The 19,796-nt window shown below is 39.0% G+C and overlaps 1 long non-coding RNA gene across 1 annotated transcript in view; it reads left to right on the top strand.

The window, feature by feature from the left end:
- Positions 1–19,796, top strand: part of LOC132209590 (uncharacterized) — a 375,703-nt gene that overhangs the window by 104,859 nt on the left and 251,048 nt on the right. The window contains exon 2 of the long non-coding RNA XR_009445777.1: positions 7,360–7,523. This is a non-coding gene — a long non-coding RNA (uncharacterized LOC132209590). The remainder of the gene's footprint in view (positions 1–7,359; positions 7,524–19,796) is intronic.

Genomic DNA, 19,796 nt, shown 5'->3' with positions numbered 1-19,796 from the left:
GCACCTTCAAAACATTGCGGTCTATTTATGAATAAAGATACTAAAACTTCTTACAGTGTTTTGTTCACTAGCAATATAATTCGAAGGGCTTAATCTCACAAGGGCATTTGTAACAAATGTGTTAAATCTGCCAATTCTCCCGATGCATTTTACAAAACAAGTGTAGAAAGTACCTAATCACGGCCAAAGTATTCAACTCATGCCCCTGAATATCAAATTAACTTTATTATAATCAACACATAAATCCACAAGCGAAAAACCAACTTTGCAGTAAAATGAATTGTTTGTGTCAAGTATGGTGAGACTGATTTCCCCTGATATCAAGACAGCATTTGATTGGACATAGCACCATGGAGTTCCAGCAAAACTGAAGTCAGTGGGAACTTGATGAAAGCCATGTACTGGTTGGAAACAGAATAGCACAAAGGAAAATGGTTATGGTTGTCAATAGTCAATTATCTCAATTTGCTCAGCCATAGCTGCTTTATCAATGACCTTTCTTTATCAATGACCCTCTTTCTATCATCAGATATGGGTTGTTTGCTGATGTTCTCTCAACATTCAACCCCATTCACGACCACTCAAATACCGAAGCTATCTCTATCCATTTATAGCAAGACCTGGACAACATCTGGACTTGGGCTGGTAAGTGCCAAATACCTTTCATAGTAAAATTGATGGCAACAATTTCTGGACACTGTTAATCTCTAACAAAAGAAAATGTAACCATTTCCCTTTGACAGTCAATAGCATTACCATCCCTAGATCCCCAACTATCATTATGTTAGGAGTTATCATTGACCAGAAACTGAGCTTAACCAGCCATATAAATCTCCTTTACTTTTATATAAATCTCCTCTTCTTGTTGCTTTGTTCATTCATGGAGTGCAGACGTTTCTGGCTAAGCCAGCATTTGTTATCCATCACTAATTTCTCAGTAGGCGGTCTGTAGACAGTCAACCACAATGTGATCTGGAGTCATACTTAGGCCAGATCAGGTAGGTCATTGAGTCATAAAGGCAGGCAGCACAGAAAAAGGCCCTTCAGCCCATGAGTCTGTTCCAGGCAAAAACAAGCTCCTTGATATTCTAATTCCATTTTCCATGCTTGGCTCATTGCATTGGCAAGGATTTGGTAAATTTCCTTCCCTCAAGATCATTAGTGAAGTAGAAATCACAATCATCTTTTGGCTAACATTTTATTCCAGACTTCTATTGAATTTCGATTTCATCACATGCCAAACCTGGATTCAAACTCATGTCACAAGCACACAAAGTTGTGTTGCGGTCCAGAGACATTGTCGCAAAGCCACAACACTGTTAGTTAGACTTGAGATTGAGATTGACTTTCGTTTGTTCCCAAAGCTGTGGACCCTGAGGTGATAAAACTGTCCAATGCTGGATTAGCATTATCTGTCAAATGTGGAGCAAAAGGTGGATGGGTGGATTGAGTTTCAACTCCTTTTAATGTGCATGTTGAGCCTAGAGCTTGACCCATTGGGCATGACCAGGAAGATTGGCACTTTTGCAGGGCCCTCTTCTTCAGTTCGGGGGCAAGATTCTGGGCAAAAGATTGCCACTCATCTGTGAGGATAATGTAGTTTTCAAAGAAGGTTTGAGAATACCCTCGGTGAAAGATGGTGCTGGAATACTGGGGCAATGTTAAATTTTGTTGTCAATATCTGCTGCCTCAAAACAGAAGCTTCCGAGGTGTGAGAATTGATCCAAATTGTCTGGTAGATTGCTGTGGATGTTGATAATTAGAAATAAGGTGGGAATTTGCTACTAAAGGACCTTTGTCTTGTTGATGCTTAGCTTAAGGCCCGTCCTCACATACACCCCACTGAATTTGTCGAGGATTGTTTGACTGTGTGGATGTAGAAATATTTCTTCTGTACAGCAGTTCCCTGACTCATCTCTTGGTTCTGCAGTGGAGGAAATGCAGGTTTTCCAGTTTTCCACTCTTCATGTGGAGAAGCTCCATTGCCGTAGCCATTCTCAAGGAATATGGGGTGGCGTGTTGCAGTGATAACGAAGGAGAAGAGGGTTGGTGTAATGACACAGCCTTGCTTGACCTCAGTTTGAACGTGTACTGGGTCTGTAGTGGACGGTTGGTGAGGATCATGGCTTACATGTCAATGTGCAGCAGTTTGATGCTGGAGACAACTTTCTGAATGTAGTGAAATTTAATGGAGATGTTCAATAATCACTTCTGGTTGACATGGTAGAAATCCTTTGAGGAGTTTTCCTTTGTGGAAGAGTGTAGGGCCAGACATCAAAATCTCAGAGTAAGGAATCAACCATTTAAGACAGAGATAATGCAAAATTTCTTCTCTCAGGGGGTAGTGAATCTGTGGAACTCAGAGAGCTGTCGAGGCTGGGTTGTTAAGTATATTCAATGCTGAGAGAAATAGAAATAGTAAAGGAATCAAGTGTCATTGGAAACAGGCAAGAAAGTGATGTTGAGGATTATCAGATCAACCAAGATCTTATTAAAGAGCGCAGCAGACATGTAGGGCTGAATGGCATACCTCTGCTCCGATGTCTAATGGATTACTGTGTTATGTATAACCCGTCCAGCTTGAACAGGTCCCACCTGCCCCTGAACTAGAAAGTTGATGCCCTCCCTCATGTATTCGTTTGGCATCCACATATTCAATTAATGAATTCTAGCATAAGAACATATAAACAAAATAGAATAAATTAAAACATTTACTCATAACACAAATGCAAAGACTTTAAATTATGCAGTAACAGTGTTATCCCATTAATCCGCAAACATCCCTTTATAAACCAAAAAGAAAAGCAACAACGTATATATAGTGGCTGAAGCATACACAGCAGACAAAATACCAATCATGTAATTTGCACACCAGAGCTCCGACACCTAAATAAAAACTGAAAAAACTGTGGATTCTGTAAACCAAGAACAAAAACAGAAGTTACTGGAAAAGCTCAACAGGTCTGGCAGCGTTTGTGACGAGTTAATGCCAGAGTTAATGTTTCAGGCCCAGTGACCCTTCCTCAAGACTGATGGTAGCTAGGAAAATGTTGTTTTATATGCAGAAGATAGGGTGGGGGAGGGGGTAAGGAGAAAACAATACGTGGGGGTAGAGTGCAAAGACAGAAGAACAGTTGGACAGACAAAGTGGTTGATAACGATCTGGCTAAGAGATGTATAACTGTTAATGGAGAATTCTGTAGCTTACAATAGGTAGTGTGTAATGGCAGGCTGTGTTAGCAAGCTTTGGTAGAAGGGGTAGGAGCCAGGACATGGGAGAGTTTAAGCCCTAAAATTATTGAACTCAATATTGATTCTGGAGGGCTGCAGGGCCCTCACGTAGAAAATGAGGTGCCGTTCTTCCAGCTTGCGTTGAGCTTCGCTGGAAGACTGCAGTAAACCTGAGACAGCGATGTGAGCCAGGGAACAGGGTAATGTGTTAATGTAAGATAACAAAGTGTGGAGCTGGATGAACACAGCAGGCCAAGCAGCATCTCAGGAGCACAAAAGCTGACGTTTCAGGCCTAGACCCTTCATCAGAAAAGGGGGATGGGGAGAGGGAACTGGAATAAATAGAGAGAGGGGGGGAGGCGGACCGAAGATGGAGAGAAAACAAGATATGTAGAGAGGAGAGTATAGGTGGGGAGGTAGGCAGGGGATAGGTCAGTCCAGAGAAGATGGACAGGTCAGGGAGGCGGCATGAGGTGGTAGGTAGGAAATGGAGGTGCGGCTTGAGGTGGGAGGAAGGGATGGGTGAGAGGAAGAACAGGTTGGGGAAGCAGAGAAAGGCTGGGCTGGTTTTGGGATGCAGTGGGGGGAGGGGACGAGCTGGGCTGGTTTTGGGATGCAGTAGGGGAAGGGGAGATTTTGAAGCTTGTGAAGTCCACGTTGATACCATTGAGCTGCAGGGTTCCCAAGCAGAATTTGAGTTGCTGTTCCTGCAACCTTCGGGTGGCATCATTGTGGCACTGCAGGAGGCCCATGATGGACATGTTGTCTGAGGAATGGGAGCGGGAGTTGAAATGGTTCCCGACTGGGAGATGCAGGTGTTTGTTGCGAACTGAGCGGAGGTGTTCTGCAAAGCGGTCCCCAAGCCTCCACTTGGTTTCCCCAATGTAGAGGAACCCACACTGGGTGCAATGGATACAATATACCACTTTGGCAGATGTGCAGGTGAACATCTGTTTGATATGGAAGGTCATCCTGGGGCCTGGGATAGGGGTGAGGGAGGAGGTGTGGGGGCAAGTGTAACACTTCCTGCAGTTGCAGGGGAATGTGCCAGGTGTGGTGGGGTTGGAGGGGAGTGTGGAGCGGACAAGGGAGCCGCGGAGCCATCCCTTCCTCCCACCTCAAGCCGTACCTCCATTTCCTACCTACCACCTCATCCCGCCTCCTTAACCTGTCCATCTTCCCTGGACTGACCTATCCCCTCCCTACCTCCCCACCTATACTCTCCTCTCTATCTGTCTTGTTTTCTCTCCATCTTCGGTCCGCCTCCCCCTCTCTCCCTATTTATTCCAGTTCCCTCTCCCCATCCCCCTCTCCGATGAAGGGTCTAGGCCCGAAACATCAGCTTTTGTGCTCCTGAGATGCTGCTTGGCCTGCTGTGTTCATCCAGCTCCACACTTTGTTATCTTGGATTCTCCAGTGTGTGCAGTTCCCATCATTACTAATGTGCTAATGTGGCTGGCAATCAGAAACGCAGGGTCATTTTTTTCGGGACTTGACGTTGAACTCTTCTGCCTCCATTTTTGCCTGCTGGCCCATTTCTTTGGACAAGAGTCCTCTCTCTGGCTCAGGTTTAGTCCTTATATAATTAGCATGGCTCAATGGTGGAGCTTCAGTCTGTGATATGTTATTTGTTGCTGCAGATAGAAGCATACCATTTGTTACAGGTGCCTGGTTTTTATCTGATTTATCTAATTTACTGCTTAGCTTTAGTATTCAAGCCATCATCATGTGTGATGGGTGGTTGATGATTTATCATCTGTTTGCAGGACTTGACAATTGATCATTACCCTGTCATATGACCTAGGCTGGGCACAAAGACATAACGTCTTTCTGTGAACATTGTGTTCATATGAAAGTCTCAAACTCATATGTCTTCTCCCATTTCAAGTTGGGATAACCTTTGCATGTTAATTGCTTAAGCTTTTGTACAATTTTCTTCCTTTTTTAATAGAATTCATCATAAATGTGTGGTTGGGTGGTGAGAGCATGGAAGGGAAGAACTGTGTGGGCCTGAACCCATACATGATAGTACGCTGTGCAGGTAAACACTTGCCTTAAGGAATTGCATGTTTCCAAAAACCTTGGCGAATTACTTTACAATTAATGATCATAGACTTTACATTAGGCCACTCAAGTGAGGGTGGTGAATGGGAAATATGTTGAACACCCCATTTCTTATGCATGTCTTAGACGGACCATCATCAGGGGCAATTTATTGAGGCATACAACAATGTTAAATATGGCAGTCAGTGTGACAAGACCCACGCTGTTATCATTGATTTATTGCATTCAAATTCAGTGAAACAGGCAATCACTGGAATGTTATCATGACTGCAGACATGGAAAATATCTGTTGAAATCTTCTACCATGGCCAGTGTGGAAAGAAGGGTTCTTGTGATTGTTGGAATGGACGAAAGTTAACATGCTTCACACTACTTACTTAGCTGAACGAGTGATGAATTCACGCACCAAATCTTTGCTCTTTTCTGTGCCCATCTGACCTATAAATATGATCTGGCAACTTTTGATGTAGACCTTGTAGAATTATTACTTGGTCATCCCTAAAGAGTATTTTTTGTGTGAATCCTGTATGTCTCTAAGTGACCAGCATTAGCTTGAGGACCTGTTGGATGTGTTCAGGTCACCAAATGATGATCTTCTTGAGCTGTAGCTGGTCACCATTTCATGTAGTTTGCTGAATCCACTTAGTTGTGATCAAAATACATGAGATCAATGTTAAGACTATCCTCCAGTTCAAAATGAACAACGACCACATGTAGGTCTAAAGGAATATCTTTTATTCTTAGATAACAAAGTGTAGAGTTGGATGAACACAGCAGGCCAAGCAACATCTTAGGAGCACAAAAGCTGACGTTTTGGGCCCGAAACATCAGCTTTTGTGCTCCTAAGATGCTGCTTGGCCTGCTGTGTTCATCCAACTCTACACTTTGTTATCTCGGATTCTCCAGCATCTGCAGTCCTTATTATCTCTTTTATTCTTAACTCGGTTTGGAAGTTAAATAAGATCATCGGAGATGATCGGTTGAGGATTTGGTTTGCATTGTACTTTTAAATTGTATCCTTGAATCTTCACAGGTAGACATTGTCATTGTAATGCTACACTGTTCAGAGGTCTTTGACCGAAAATTGCTAATGATTTGTAGACAATATGAGCAATGAGATTATTGCTAGATATCTATGTGTGAAACCATTGTATCCTGAAAAATAGAGCAATGGTCTTTACTAATGATCGAATAGTTACTATGAACTCTATTAAGGAACTTTGAAGCAAAAAATAGTATGTTTATCATCTTGTAATAGATACACGCTGGGGCCTTTCTGGAATATTTTTACTCCCATGTGGCAACCTTGAGGGATTAATAATGTTAAAGTATATACTTACTAAAGTTTAGAGTAATTTTCATAAATTGAAAAATGTGACAATCTTCCTGTCACATTTTAGATGTCATGTGTATTTTTACAGAAAAGAGCTTAAAATGGAAATAAATAGGTCACAAAATTCAGAACACATGGGAATATAAAGTCAAACAAACTGAGACAACTTGTGCAGACATACTGTGTAATATATTGTATACACCTATTTTGGTAGGATCAAGTCTAATGCTAGTTGATGAGTAGATTAAACCAAATAAGTTAGTTCATCTCGTGTTGATTTGGCATTTTTAAATTGTTGGAAACGAGGCCATGTTTCCTTGCTACTGTTGTGAGTTGATGGTGGTTATTGGTATGCTGACATTCACTCCATCTGGCAACTATGATGTCACCTGCAATACAGAGACAACCCGGTCGATACAATCCAGATATTGTTGGAATATTCCTGTCTGATAGACATTGCAAATGGTAATTTGAGGAAACAATATCTATGAAGCATTCTGAACTGTGACTCGAGGGAACAGATGTATTGACCAATATCCATTCTTGGTATCGAGCTTGGATAAATGTTTGATATCTGAGAATTTGGTATTAATTACTTACATGGTAGGAATTCTGTGTGGACATCGTTTTAATGCACTATTCAGTTGTTTTTATTTAAATGTATATAAAACATTATCATCTTTCCTCAACTAATAAAGTGACAACAGTCTGTGTTATGCTTGTCTTTCCAGATGATGTTGCCTTGTTCGGTGGAATCCAAGTCCAATTTGAGCATTCCTTGAATGTAAATGCTGCAGTTATGGGGAGAGTTGATGCTAGTTTGGGGACCACCTTTCAGATATACCATTGCATTCCCTTTACTGCTACGAACAGTATTAAACTGGGCTAGTTATAGGTAAGTGAGGTCATAGACAGACTCAATGTCGTGGTCTGGAATTTTTGGTGTTGTGATTTGTGATCTTGGAAATTACAGATCCGTGCATACTGGTTTGCCAACGATAAGTGGCCCATCTGTTTCGACAATATTTCAAAAAGTTTCAGGTGTCCATCTGACACTTCCTTGTTGGCATTTGAGATGATTAGTGGAAATGCATGAAATATTGGACCTGCGGTTAAACAGTGAGCTTAATATGTGTGAACTGCATCCTGTGCCAGTTCCCTGAACACAGCTCACAACACATGCTTAAAGGAGTCAAAGAAATAGGGATTAAAATGGAAATACCAATACAATTAGAGAATGAATCAAAAGTTGCAAATTTAAATGTTAACCTTCCAATAATCAGATTAGAATACTCTGAGATGCTTTATGAGCTGTATGTTTTATCTTTCAGAAAACAATCAAAGTGATTTATGAAGGCAAATGCAGAATTGTAAATCAATTTGCAGGAATAGGTCAGGAATAATGGCTTTGGCTATTTCTGACATTAATGTAGGAGATGCATTACTTATAAAATAAAAATAGAAAGTGCTGCAGAAACAGGTCTGTCAGTATCTGTGGAGAGACAAAACAGCGTTAACATTTTGACTCTGTTCCATTAACTCTGCTACTCTCTCTATAGATGCTACCATACCTGTTGAATTTCTCCATCACATTCTATTTTTATTTCAATCTGCTTTTATTTGAATAAAACACACAGAAACTCAATCCAGAGTAAGGGAAGAGATTCAGTTCATAAAGGACAATGAAATTATTGAATTGAGTCATCGTAGCTCAAGGTCACCAATAATGATGGCACCATTGGATCATAAAGATTGTTGCAAAATTAACACTGTAACTAAAGTAAACTCATGTCCTTTTCTGAGCTTAAGCTGAATGAATTATACATACATGATGTGTCACAAAAATTGACTTGCTAAAAGAATATTGGCAAGTTCTGTTGACCAGTAGAGCACATGAAATATGAGCTTTTTAGACCAGGTAGACTGTATCAATGTAAAGTTAGGTTATTTGGAGAGAAAATCAATTTAGCAATATTCCAACAATTAACCAATAGAGTCAGTGAAGGAATATATAACCATGCTGTTTACATTAACAATTTAGTTGGTTTTAGCCAAACCTGGGAGAAACGTTTAGATAATTTAATAAATTATTAGACTGGCTACAAAATTACAATTTGGCTGTGAATCTGGCTAAGAGTGAATTTGCCAAAGCAGAGGCAGCTTATTTGGGCCGCACTATGAGACAATGTCAAATATTGCTAGAGACATATGTTAACATGAATGTATCTTTCACAAGTTTCTGTCCAATCTCAGCACTGTTCTCTAACCGCATTATTTGGAAATCATTAACGTGTTTGCTAAAGAAAATGTTACAGCAGATGCTTTATTGTGAGAACATTTAAAGGACATAGAGTGATGTGGTCCCCATGAAGTAAAGTAAGATAAGGTTGCTGTGTAAATCACTGCATGTTTAATATCAACATGTTTCTACTGTTAGTGAGACATTTCAATGCTGATAAGACTATTTTTGATAGCTCATGAAAATTCCTCTTAAAGACATAGTTTCATTCTTCTTCAGGGAAGGTGTGCTGTGTCATATATATACATATACATATAGATACTTTAAAGTTGTTTTGTTTTTGAGTTTTAGTGTTTGAATTTTGAAATAGTGATGCAAACTTTATTGTGTGTCTGAAGGGGTTTAATGATTAATGTGCAAATATTTCTGTAGCCATGATTTTTTTAAGCTGTGGTGTGAAGGAACAATTTCCTGGAGTAATGGGATTTTGTTTACATTGGGAGAATTTTGCAAGCAAAAAATGTGAACAGTTGTACATTCAGAAGGTCAGGGATTTTGATTTTTTCAATCAGGAAAAAACCCATAGGTTGTGAGGAAAAAGGATTTTTTTTTAGTTTTAGTTTGCGCTTTACATCAAGTGGCAGGGTTGATACTGAATGTGAAAAGCATTTGCTCCTGAGAAAGGGAAAATGTCAATTTTCAATGTCAATAGTTAAAAATGTCAACATCAATTGTTAAAAATATGTTATCTGAGTAGAAGGAGTTTAGTAAAAGTTTCAGACCAGAAGTGTTTGGTTAAGGCCCAGAATGATTTATTTAAAGCTGAGAAGATTTAAGCTCAATTGTAAAAAGGCTCTAGGAAGAGGCTACAAGATTCTCAAGAATGGGAGTTAAAGCCACAGTTAAGTTCAGTAGAGATGAAAGAAAAGGCAATTCTCTCAACTGTGAGTACTGTAAAGGGATACTTTTAGATTGAATAGGTTGTATTTTTCACCATTTGTTTTGACATATTTAGAAGTGTGTTATATGTAAATAATGTAATTTAGAGTCAAAAAGGTCACGGAGAGATATAGCATGGAAGCAGACACTTTAGTTCAACTCTTTCATTCTGACCAGATAACCTAAATTAATCTAGTCCCATTTGCCAGCATTTGGTCCATATCCCTCTTAACCCTTCCTATTCATTTACACATCCAGAAGCTTTTTAAATGTTGTAATTGTACCGGCCTCCACCACTCCATCTGGTAGCTCATTCCAAACACGCACCACCCTCTACATGAAAAAGTTGCCCCTGAGGTCCTTTTAAATATTTCCCTTCTCACCTTAATCCTATGGCCTCTAATTTTGGATGCCCCCAACCCAGACAAAAGACCTTGTCTATTTACCCTCATGATTTTATATACCTCTATAATGTCATCCCTCAGCCTCCTACACTCCAGGGAAAATAGCACCAGCCTATTCAGCCTGTCCCTATAGCTCAAACCCTCTATCCCTGCCGATATCCCTGTAAGTTTTTTCTGAGCCCTTTCAAGTTTCACAACATCCTTCCTAAAGCAGGGAGGCTAGAATTGCATGCAGTATTCCAAACACTGCCTAACAATGTCCTGTACAGTGACAACATGACCTCACGACTCCTATACTCAATGAACCGACCAATAAAGGCAAGCAAACCAAACCCATTCCTTCACTATTCTGTTTACCTGTAACTCTACTTTTAAGGAAATATGAACCTGCACTCCAAGGTTTCTTTGTACAACTACACTCTCTTTCTATTAAGTGTATAAATCCTACCATGATTTGCCTCTCCAAAACGCAGCGCCTTGACCAAAGCCTCAATTTCTCTAGTCATCCAATATTCCCTACACCTACTAGCATTACCTTTCACCCTAAAAGGAAGGAACTGTCTCTGGACTCTCATTATCTCATTTTTGGATGCTTCCTATTTTTCATCAGTCCCTTTGCCTGAAAGCTTTCACCCCCAATCAGCTTTTGAAAGTTTTTGCCTAATCCCATCAAAGTTGGCCTTTGTCCAATTTAAAACTTTGACGTTTAGATCCAGTCTACCCTTTTCCATCACTATTTTAAAATTAATAGAATTATGGTCACTGGCCCCAAAGTTCCGCCTCACTAACACCTCAATCACTTGCCCTGCCTTATTTCTCAAGAGTAGGTTGAGTTTTGCACCTTCTCTAGTGGGCATATTCACATATTGAATCATAAAATGTTCTCGTACTCATTTGAATTCTCGCATGCAAGCCCATAACACTATGACAGTAGCAGTCAATCCTTGGAAAGTTAAAATTCCCCACCATAACCACACTATTATTCTCACAGATAACTGAGATCTCCTTACAAATTTATTTCTTAATTTCCCACTGACTGTTGGAGTGCCTACAGGGCAATCCCAATAAGGTGATCATCCCTTTCTTATTTCTCAGTTCCACCCAAATAACTTCCCTGGGCATATTCACAGGAATATCCTCCCTAAGTACAGCTGTAATGTTATCCCTAATCAAAAACACCATTCCTCCCCACCTCTCTTGCCCTCCGTTCCATCCTTCCTATAGCATCTATAGCCTGAAACATTAAGCTGCCAGTCCTGTCCATCCCTGAGTGATATCTCTGTAATTGCTATGCTATCCCAGCCTTATGTTCCCAACCATTCCAAGTTCATCTTCCTTACCTGTTAGGCCTCTTGCATTGAAATGGATGCAGTTTAATTTATCTGTCCTACTTCATTCTCTGCTTTGTTCCTGCCTGCCCTGTCTGTGTGACTTATTCCTTTTCCCAACTGCACCAGTCTCGGCCTGACCTCTTTCCACACTATCTCCCCCAAACAGCTCTAGCAAATCTTGCCGCCAGTATATTAGTCCCCTTTTAATTGAGGGGTAGCTGTCCTTTTTATACAGGTCACTTCTTATTTGCGCTGTTTCTTCAAATTTAATTTATTTAAGACTTCATCACACAGAACAAAAAACTAAGTATTTACCAGATGTATATACTTGTCATTGGGTTGAGGGAAATGGGCTAGAGTTATTTTGTTCAACCATATACTTTCTGTTACAATGAAGTGAAAACAAACAATAATTTTGGTATTTATTCACTAAATGCTGGTTATTTGTTCCGATTTAAAACTGATTGATTAGGAGAGTTTAATAAACAAGGAAAGAGATTTTAGATACCATTTTGGTAAAAGAAAAGTGATGACCAGTTTGAAAAGTAAATCTCGAAAATAACAGTGAACATATGATCATGTTGATGACATTCATATTATACTGTATAGATAATCCACATACATATGACTAAGTAGCAAAATTGTATAAAATACAGACCAGTTTAAAATAAAAGAAGGCTAATTAATTCCTTATCACTGCACCAATTTGCAATTTTTCCCTTGTTAGAATGTCTACATTAATAACATTTACATTAATACCTGCATGCACACCTTAGAATGGCAGCTAAGACATTTGAATGTAAAATATGGTCTATATATGTGAACAACAAAGTATATTTTACTTTAAGCTAAGATATTTAACAGGCAAACATTTAGTTCTTTCAAAGTGTCAGTGGTTACAGATGCATTAAAGTTCTACAACGACACATTTGTGTAATAGATGTGCATTCAAAAAGTTTCATGCTTGAAATTTAATGGAAAAGACTTTTAGCTAAATAATAAAGTGAACCATTCGTTATTTTTAATCAAGCCGCTAGTTTGGCTATTACTTTAGAAGTCATAAAGATGAATGTGAGACCATGGAGAGCCAGACCAACATAAGAAAGTCTGTTCTGCAGCTGGATGTTATGAGAGATCTGGTTTGCATTAATGGGCTCTAGCATTCATTTCCTGAATAAAATAGAAATATTGTTACTAAAACACTAAATGTTGAATGGTCAGAAAGGAAATGGGTTTGTAGAATAATTCAGTATACTCTTAAAACTTTTCTTTAAAGTATTGTCGTATTGTTGCACACACACTGATTGCATAAAGGTGAAATTTTTGGGTAATAATAATCAACTAATTTTAACTACTTGGTGAGCTACGCTATTGTGAGAATTATTGAAGAGACAGAAGACATTCTGGCTTCTGGAATTGTTATACAAGCATTGTTCCATGCAAAAAGAAAAATATTTTCATGTGAATGACCATTAGGCTGTGGTTAACATCTGTCTTATTAACCCTTTTTCCATCATAACTACTATGTACTTCAAGCTATTTATCAGTGAACAAAACATCAAGAGGCTTAAATCTGTAAACAGTGTTATATTTAGAAACACACACATGAGTGAATGCATACCCCTCTGTATGATATTAAAATGGGAATTAATACAGCTATGTTACTGTGCTGACAAGGTAGTAATCTAATGAAAGCAGCTAATTATAAATCATGCAAATGATACCTTTTGATTACAACATTGAAGCCACTCTCTGCTACTAGTTGTTAAATTTAGAATAAGAACAATCTTTGCCCTTCCAAGTCACACAGCATCCTCACCCAACCACATCACCATTCTGACAATATTGCTAGTTCAAAATTGCAGAACTTCCTTCTTGAAAGCACTGCAGGTGTACATAGCTCACAAGGATTGCAATGGTTCAAGAATGACACTCACCATCTTTTAATTAGAACATAGAACAATACAGCGCAGAACAGGCCCTTCGGCCCTCAATGTTGAGCTGACCCAGTGAACTAATCTAAGCCTATCCCCCGACACTATCCCATCATCATCCAAATGCTTATCCAAGGACTGTTTAAATGCCCCTAATGTGGCTGAGTTAACTCAGGGATGGACAATAAATTTTGCCTTTGCACAATGATCATATCCAAAGTATGGTTAAAAGGATTTGTATTCATCTAGGACCTTACACATATTACCACATTCTGCTGTATTTTAGATATGCCCAAAAGTTTTCTAACATTTATCAAGTCAAGCTTCCATTAGGTTAAATTTATGTTTCTTTATCCCACTTATTTAGTTTATTTTACAATAAGATTCTGGGCATTCATTATAGATACATTTTAATTTGGTGAAGCTGCAAGAATTTAACTCTGTAGTTACAGGGCTGGCCATCATTTCCATAATGAATAGGACGGGCTCCAAGCAGTGCACAATGCCATGTTGGCCCCATGCTCTTTGGCAATGATTAAAAAGCTGCACAACAGAACTGTGAATATATCCTATAAAAACTGAAAGGACTGCAGATGCTGTGAATCAGGGACAAAAACAAAGTCAATGGAAAAGCTCAGCAGGTCCAGCAGCATCTGTGAGCAACGGTCACGGGACCCAAAATGTTAACTGTGTTTTTTCCCTTCCTGAGATTTTCCAGCAACTTTGTTTTTGTGTCAGTGAATATTTCAAGTATCCTGAGTTACATGATCATGACGCTACCTCATCAGGTTCTCATTGATGCTGTTTACAACAGAATCCCACCTGCAACGATGCCTTCTGGGAAACTAACACTTTCAACTCTCCATTTTACCTGAGTGTGGCTGCACCCTACCTGTGCCTGGGTTTTTGCTATGTTCAGATTCCACCTACATTTTGCTCTTAAGAGTGCATTCTGTGCTAGTATCTGAGCTGATAAGTTCAATTGTCAGATCGAGTTGATTGTGCTTTTTCCTCAGATACCTCTGCAAAATCTCACCCTTCCTCTTGGATTTTTCAGTCATTGATCAGGTATGTACATTTGGAAGAAAAAAATCAGAATTGAGAATCGGAGTGAAGGAGGAAGGTGAAGTCGAGTTGAGTGGAAAGCAAGCAGTTCATGGTTACATGCCAGAAAACAGTTGTAAGTGTGGGTGAGGTATGGCTTCAGTAAGATCATGAGGAAAGAAGGAGTGATCATTCTGATCATTCTTCATGATGTGGAAGAATTGTTTAATGCTCTATCCTGATTCATAGGCATTCTGAAAACTCAGGGAGACTGGACAGGAAAGGTGTCAGATGATAAACAATTACTTTTGATAAATTCTGAGATATTAAAACAAGTATTTCACATGTGTGACAACTTCCCAGAGATCTGTGTCCAATAATAGTTTGCCTTTCTGCAAGTACAGTGCAGGCTTCTTGTAGACAGAGATGGAAAGTGCTTTCAATTTAGTCTGAGGACCTGCTTTCCCTCTGGAGGTCAAACAGCAACTGACTTAGAATCCCAGAAGTATGTACGTCTGAAACTCATTAAGATCCAAGTCATGTGACAAAAATAAACATTTCACTTGTTAAAGGCCCATCTCACTGGCTAATTGGAATGCCATTAATAACCGTGCACCTTTACCTTCTGTATTGAAGTTGCTGCTATAAAGTGAAGTAGTGATTGAAAAAGCACTGGCGCCTATTTTAGTCTAATAGCTTTTGAGGTTTCCGCTCGTCCTGAGCTGGCTGGAGGTAGACAAATCATTTCTAAACCTCCTTGTGTCAAAGAATAAGGTGCAAAAACTCCTGGAAATAGGATCACGTGATCAGCCTCAGCCAATTTATGAGTGCAGGAAGGTTGTTCATTTTCAAAAGAGACAGAATTTAAACATGAACATCCGGCAGAAAGTAAAGTTTTCCTTAGGATTTCTCACCAGGCTCCATGGTCACGAAACAAATGTCCATGAATTTTTGGAATTGATTACACCAAAATATTGCGGATGTTCTATCGGTATGGATGGGAGTGACAAATGTTGGCCTCAGTTGCTCTGATATTTCCTGGTTCTCCATTGTTATTTCAGCAACCTCATTTGCCTAAGGGCCTATGTTTACTTTGCCCTCTCACTTCCTTTTTATCTATTTAAAGAAGATTTATTACCCATTTTTCATATTATTTGATATTTTTTCGTCAATTTATTTTCTGAATCTTTATCTTTTATTCCAACTTTCATTTTAAGACTTCCCTAACCTTCTGACTTATCTTTGTGATATTGTATGTTTTTATTTCTTTCATTTTGATCCTACCCTTAACTTCCTTGTTTAACCATAGTTCTGAGAATCCTGCTCCTTTATTGGAATATATCTTTATTATGAGTCATGAACTATTTTCTTAACTGTCTACTATTCATCAAGTGCCTTTTTTGCTAACCTCCTTCCCCAGACCATTCCAATTAACTCAACTGTCATTTATTGTAATTACCCTTATGTAATTTTAGCATGGTTGTTTCTACCCCAAGTTTCTCACTCTCAAAATTGTAGGTTATATTCTACCATGTTATGGTCACTGTTTCTTATGGGAACTTTTACTCTGTGATCATTTGTTAAACCTATAGCATTGCATATTACCAAATCCAGATTCAAACGATCCCTGGCTCAATCCACAACATATGATGCTCAGAAACAGGCCCAAATATATTCTACAATTCTTCCATATGACTACCTCTGCCAAATTGAATCTCCTAATCTATATGAAGGTTAAATTTACTGTGATTAATGTACTTCCTTTGTTATAAACCTTCTGACTATCCTCTGTCCTACTGCCTGGCTTCTGGTAGATTGGCCTATGAGCATTGTCTTCATCCTCTTATTATTCACTAACTCCACTCATATAAGTAATAGGAGCAGAAATTGACTATCCAGCTCCTTAGGCCTACATGGCTATTTTGTATAATTGCGGATGATCTGCCCTAAACCTCAAATCCTCTTTTGTGTCAGTGCTTCATAGCCATCAATTCCTTGATATTTCAAAAACCTACCTTCTCTTGAAATACTTTCAGTGATGTAGCCTTGATGCCGATCTGGGTAGAGAATTCCAGAAATTTACGATTGAGAGAAGAAATTTCTTTGTATCTCATTTTAAATGAGTGTTTCTTATTCTGTAACTATGTCCCCAAGTTCAAGATTCCATCACTAGAGGAAACATCTTCTCAAAATCTACGCTGTCAAGACCCCTTTATTGGTCATTGCGTTGAGTATAGGAGTTGGGCAGTCATGTTGCAACTGTACACGACATCACTTAGGACATTTTTAGAATACTGCATTTAATCCTGGTCTCTCTGCTATAGGAAACATGTTGTTTAACTTGAATGGGTTCGGAAAAGATTTACAAGGATGTTGCCAGGGCTGCAGGTTTTGAGCTATAGGGAGAGGCTGAAGAGTCTGCGACTATTTTCCCTGAAGTATCTGAGGCTGAGGGTGATATTATGGAAATTTATAAAATCATGACAGACATGGATATGGTGAATTGACAAGGTCTTTTCCCCACAGTAGGGAAATCCAAAACTAGAGGATATAGGGTTAAGGTGAGAAGGGAAAAAAATTAAAAGGGACCTAAGAGGCAACTTTTTCATGCAGAGGGTAGTGCATTTATGGAATGACCTGCCAGAGGAAGTGGTGGAGGCTAGTACAATTCTAATATTTAAAAGGCACCTGGATGCATATATGAATAGGCAGAGTTTAGAGGGATATGGGCCAAATGCTGGCAAATGGGACTAGATTAAAGTAGGACTTCTGGTCGGCATGGACAAGTTGGACCAAAGGGTCTGTTTCCATTCTGGACATCTCTGTGAGTTCTATGACTAAGTACTTCAAGTTCAGAAGAACTAAAATCCCTTTACAGAAGAGTTACGGAGAATCTGTAAGCAATTTCATTAATGACCTTTACATTTAATTGAAACCGGAGACTATGGAACCTTGTAATCAGAATTCATAACAGAAAGAATTGCTGTGGGAATTTTTGATCATTTTTAATAAGATCTTTTATAGTCCAAACGAGGTTTAACTTCGAAGAAAGCTAATCAAATCATTTTGGAAAAAGAAGCCTGGGAAAATCTTGGATAATAATAGCAGAAAGTGCCTGAGAAACTCTGTAGGTCTACCAGCATCTGTGGAGAGAAAAACAGAGTTAATGTTTCATGACCAATATGACCTTTGTTCAGAAAATGCAGCTTCATATGAACATCACTTCTGGAACCCGGCAATGGCTGTAAATCTTACTGTTCCTACTTATCGGCTTGCATCACCAACGGGGAATGTATGTTGAATTTCCAGAAGGTTCAGCCTATGACTTATTTAATGTGGTCATGGGCTGCAGATTAATTGGTGTGCAATAGGTCCTAATTGCAGCCTGAAATAGGCTTTAAGTCTCAAAGTAGGTGACAATTATCACATGGCTTTATAGTGACAGAGGAGCATGGCGGCTGAAGGAGTTGGCAGAAGGTCTTATTGTTTAAGTTGCATGTCTTGTAAGACGGCTTATCTGTGAATCACAGCCTCTTGGCCTGCTGCATTTCTATCGCCTGTGATAGGCATGCTGGTGAGTATTCCTACTGTCCTCAGTCCATCTCCAGTTCCTTGAGGCTTCCCTGGCTGCAACTACTGCTTCGCTCCATCACCTTTCTCCTTGTCCTCTGCCCAAAGGTGACTGTCCAGAATGAGTCTAGCTGGCAAAGGTTCCCAATCCCACCCTGATGTTATAAAAAAAACCCACCAATGTCTTTATAGTATGTTTAACATATACAAACCAATTTAAGAACATAAATCAAACTTGTGAACTCCTGAAATAAATGTTTTTCCTTGTCTGGAAGCAGGAATGAGGTGCTACGTTTTTCTCTGTAACTTCCAAGATGCAAATAAATCAAATCTAATTAAAAATATATCCCTATTATTGGGTAAATAAGGTCTGTCAGAAATACATGCCAACACATCAATTTTACAATTTTGGCTCATAAAGCAATTGAAAATTCATTGCATTTCTAAATTGAAAGAAATTTTATTCAGTTTCTGGTTAACATCCTAAGTTGAGCTACATGGTTTATTCCAAATACCCTTTTTTTTCAATTAATTCTATAAATTAACTCAACACAGTGACATGAATTCCAATTATGTGCCTTGCTCTGTATTTGTATTACTGAAGTGGCATCTCACTCTTTAGATGCCATAAATTGATGCTATTAATCCTGCTACTCCTTTGATAAGTCAATGCAGATATGTAATTAGTTGTTAAGCTGAACTTGTGGCTGTTGCTCCACCTTACTTATTACTTAAAAAAATCACTTTAGCCAAAGAAAAGTAAAACCACTTTACACCATTAACAGCTGACCTTATGAGTTGCAGGAGAATATTGGGACTAATGCATCTTTGAGATGCTTCTGTTGTGCTTGACAATGCTATGTCACAATCTTCTTCATATGTGGTGGAAATTAATTGCTTTAAATGGATTCCTTTCTTTCCCTTTAAGCCTGAAGTAATTAATGCACTCACGTTCCTCAAAATTATACTTTAAAAGAAAATAAAAAAACACTGCAATTTAAACCTAGCACTTTAAATGAAATGGTATCTCTTTAAGTTGCTCAATGTCAAACTTTCTTTGATAATGTTCCTGTGCAGCAGGTTGTGATGCTTCACAATATCGCAGACATTATATAAATATAAATTTCTGCTGTTGCTGTTTAAGCAGAATATTATCTTTTAGTTGACATTCAAATTTCCAATGCACTACACTTCCCAATTCATTATAAACAGAAGCAAACCCCCATCATAAATGATAGGGGTACCCAGCAAATCTGAGCAAAAGACAAAATTGAAATATTTGCATCTATCTTCAGCCAGAAGTGCCAAGTCAATGACCCACCTCAGCCTCCTCCTGCGGTCCCCAGCATCACCGATGCCAGTCTTCAATCCATTTGTTTCACTCCACCTGATATCAGGAAATGTCTATGTTGAGACTAGATACTGCCAAAACTATGGGCCCTTCTAACATTCCAGCAATAAGACTGAAGACTTGTGCTCTAGGCACAGCTGTGTCCCCAGTCAAGCTGTTCATATACAGTTTCAACATTGGCATCCATCTATCAATGTGGAAAATAGCCCAGGTAAGTCCTGTGCACTAAAAGTAGAAGAAATCCAACATGACCAATTACAACCCTACCTGCCTATCCTTAATCTTCAGTAAAGTGGTTAAAAAGGTCATGAACAGTGCTACCAAGATCATTGCCACTCTGTTTGGGTTAGTCAGCT

Source organism: Stegostoma tigrinum, chromosome 5, assembly GCF_030684315.1.
Source record: "Stegostoma tigrinum isolate sSteTig4 chromosome 5, sSteTig4.hap1, whole genome shotgun sequence".
Taxonomy (NCBI): Eukaryota; Metazoa; Chordata; class Chondrichthyes; order Orectolobiformes; family Stegostomatidae; genus Stegostoma; species Stegostoma tigrinum.
The sequence above is the reverse complement of the archived record's forward strand: the minus strand, read 5'-3'. Positions and strand labels throughout refer to the sequence as shown.